Source organism: Garra rufa, chromosome 1 (genome assembly GCF_049309525.1).
Source record: "Garra rufa chromosome 1, GarRuf1.0, whole genome shotgun sequence".
In the NCBI taxonomy this organism is placed as follows: Eukaryota; Metazoa; Chordata; class Actinopteri; order Cypriniformes; family Cyprinidae; genus Garra; species Garra rufa.
This window is the reverse complement of record NC_133361.1, coordinates 22,100,408-22,104,407: the sequence shown is the minus strand read 5'-3', so window position 1 is coordinate 22,104,407 and position 4,000 is coordinate 22,100,408. Positions and strand designations below refer to the sequence as shown.

Below are 4,000 nucleotides of genomic sequence, written 5' to 3'. Positions count from 1 at the left end.
CATAAACTTTATATGAATACTTGTTTTAGCTTAATATTAATTAACATTAATAAATGCTATTTATGTATTGGTCATGTTAACTAATATAGTTAATTTTAACAAATGAAACTGGATGGCAACATTTTATATTTTGTGTGTATGTGTCTGTGTGTTGATTTTAAAGTCTAACCCTTTCAATTCTGTAAACTTAAAATCCAAACTAGAAGAGGGTTACTGTGAATGCATGTGCCAACTGGGCACCGTTTTCCTTATTGATTCTTAGTTATGTAGCGCTTAAGAGTGATGTCTTGTAACAGGAGGAGTCACCAGCAAAGCAATATCCACACAAAACTTGTACAGATAGGTAACAATGACATTTAAGCAGAAGTGGTGGACGTAAAGCAAGCAATAATAACATTTTGTTATCATCATGAATCATGTTCTTATCATCATCAGAGTATAGGGAAAATTTTGCATATTGGTTCACAGTTGGCATTTATCTGAAGTCCTTGCATTGATTGCATTTAATTAAAGCAACATTATATTTGGTCAGTCTGATCTTGAGGCCTTAGAGATGTTAAATTGTGAAGATCTTGAGTTTTCAGTAAAGGGCATATCCGTGGTGGCCTGACAAAGTTTGATGTTTCTGCATAGACATAGAAGTGGTTATAACTTAGCCATAAAATGTATGATCTGCCACAAAATTCACAGGTTTGGTAAGAGTCCTGGCCTGAAGACACCTAAAGACTAATGTTCAGATATTATCATAGCGCCACTTGTTGGCAGCAGGATATATCATATCTTTCACTAACTCAAACATACCAAGGTCAATCTGCACCAAACTTCATATGTTTGATAATAGTGCTGGCCTGAACACATCTACATGCCAATAATTAGTTACAGGCATAGCGCCACCATCTGGCAGCGGCAAGTTTGGCACATTTAAATGACTTATGACATATTTTTTCTATATTTACTGTATTAAAAGCATACTGCCCACTGTTTGCTGATTTCCTGAAGCCACCGGTCGGCGGTGAGCCCAGGTGCGAGGGCCCGTTCATCGCTGCTCGCAGCTTTAATATGGAATTGACATTCATTTGCGTTATTAATTTCAGCCGTGTGAAAGTCTGTGGTTAATGCGGTGGTCGATTATTTGTTATTTAAAGGTTACCTGAAGCATGTTCCCTCTCTTCGGCGTGCGTCATTGCTACAGAATGTGCACCATACGTGCCCTCCTCACGGGAGATCACATGTTGCCAGTTACCTTTTTTAGTCTGTAAATAGATTTACAATGGAAGTGTTAAAGTTAGGGCAAGAGGTGGCTGTTACTAGATTAAAGAAAGACATTGTGCAGATCTCATCATGCCCCAATCTGCTCCTCTTTAATCAATGTCCTATTGTTGCACTCATGCCAGTACCTGGGTAAATGATTTAAACCTTTGTTAGTTTAATCTCAATAAAGTGCATGTTTACTCGCATTTCTGGTGGGATTAGTGCACTTGAGCCCATTGTTTGTGTGTTAGACCCGATCAAGAGAGGTTTCGCAATGGATTCCTCACCCTCTCTTCTAGAAGTTCAACTAAATGCCTACAGTTTGCTCCATGCGTAAGAATTTGAAAAGAACAGCTGGATGTTTGTGTGTTTTGTTTTTGGTTGGTTTAGGTTAGAAGATGTTTTATTGCTGTATGAAGAAGAAATGTTTGTTATAGCTTGATACAGTGATACAGCTTGAAAAATACCAGATGACTCAATATGACCCTTCAGCATGCTGGGGGTCAGTGACCCACTCTATAATGAGACACACACTTATTACATTCCTTTTGCCTCTGGTGCTCATTTTTCGGAGATTTGGAGACATTGACCTGAGAAATGAAATTTCCTGTGCTTGTTTTCTCTCAAATGTCTTAAAATCTTCTCTTTTTCTAGTCATTATTCTTTTAAGATGAATATTTTTAGTGATTTTTAGTGAAAATGTACATCGTAAGTCACTTTGGGTAAAAGCCTGCTAAATGAATCGACTATATTTTCCTGAGAACATTTTATTTTCTTAAGCATAATATTATATATATTTTATTTATACTATCCAGCACATGAGGTTGCATTGTTTAAAATTTCTACAAATCAATACAATCTTTTAACTCTTGCAGTTTGCGAAATGCATTATTGAATGCATACAGTTGAAGTCAAAAGTTTACATACACCCTGCAGAACCTGCAACATGTGAATTTTTTACCAAAATAAGAGAGAATTAGAAAAGGCATGTTGTTGTTTTTTTTTATTTAGTACTGACCTGAGCAAGATATTTCACATAAAAAAAGATGTTTACATATAGTCCACAAGAGAAAATAATGGTTGAATATATAAAAATTTCCCTGTTCAAAAGTTTACATACACCTGATTCTTAATTCTGTGTTGTTACCTGAATGATCCACAGCTGTTTTTTTTTTATTTATTTTTTTTTATAGTTGTTCATGAGTCCCTGAACTGTCAAACTGCCCACTGTGCTTCACAAAAATCCTTCAGGTCCCACAAAGTCATTGATTTTTCAGCATTTTTGTGTATTTGAACCCTTTCCAACAATGACTGTATGATTTTGAGCAACAATTCAAAACTTTACACTGGTAAATCTTAACTATCAAATCTTTTAACATTTGTAGTCTGCAAAATGTATTATAAAACGCATGAAATGTGTTTATTTAATAACTTTAACTGTCACATGATAATTTTCTAATGTTGCAATGCACAGACTTTGAAACTACACAATAAATTAAACATTTTACCTAAAATAGAAAAGAATATTTGGGAATACAAAATATTAAATGACAGTTAGGAAGAACATTATTCTTACGTAAATAACAATATATCTGCTAAATACAATTGAAGTCAAAAGTTTACATACACCTTGCAAAATCTGCAAATGTTAATCATTTTACCAAAATAAGAGGGATCATACAAAATGCGTGATGTTTTTATGTTTTTATTTAGTGCTAACCTGAATAAGATATAGAGGGACTCTAATGCACTCATATCCAACTAATACAAAAGGTTCAAACACTCACTGATGCTCCAGAAGGGAAAAAAGATACATTAAGAGTCAGGGGTGTAAACTTTTGAACAGAATGAAGATTTTTCTTATTTTGCCTAAATATCTTTTTTTTTTTTTTCGTTTAGTACTGACCTGCAGAAGCCACAGAAGGTACTTGCATGTCCCCCAATAGACGAAATAAGTTGCATTTACCCTGATCTTCAAATTCTCTTAATGCATTGTGTTTCCCTCAGTTGTCCTCAGTGTGAAAAGATGGATCTCAAAATCATACAGTTATTGTTGGGAAGGGTTCAAATACACAAAAATGCTGAAAAACCAATGACTTTGTGGGACCTTAAGGATTTTTCTGAAGAGCAGCGGGCAGTTTAACTGTTCAGGACAAACAAGGGACAAAAAAAACATAGCTGTGGGTCATTCAGGTAACAACACCGTATTAAGAATCAATTGTAAGTAAACTTTTGAGCAGGGTCATTTTTATAAATTCAACTATTATTTTCTCTTGTGGACTATATGTAAACATTTTTATTTTGTTCTTATCTTGTTCAGGTCAATACTAAATAAAAAAAAAAAAAAACAACATGCACTATGATCCCTATTATTTTGGTAAAATAATTCACATGTTGCAGATTCTGCAAGGTGTTTGTAAACTTTTGACTTCAACTGTATGTAAAAAAAAGAAATAATCATTACATTTCATGTCTTTGTTGTTCCTTCTCTCACATTCTCCGTCACTCTTTTCCCACCATGATAATCTTCTTTGAATATTTGAAAACAATGAATTCTTTCACAATATTGCACGTTTAATAACTTAGTCACTCTGCTTCTTTACTCACAAACAGATTAATGCATAACACATAGTCTTTGTCAAATGAATGAATGGGCAGTAGTTGTGGTATTGACTGGTAAGAGATTGCACGTTGCCAGAAGTTCAAATTCAGCTCATTTGCCTAGAGATAGCACAAATGTGACGATGTG

General features: G+C 34.4%; 1 protein-coding gene across 4 annotated transcripts in view; it reads left to right on the top strand.

The window, feature by feature from the left end:
* plppr2a (phospholipid phosphatase related 2a) overlaps window positions 1-4,000 on the top strand; it is a 92,167-nt gene that overhangs the window by 25,165 nt on the left and 63,002 nt on the right. The window lies entirely within an intron of this gene.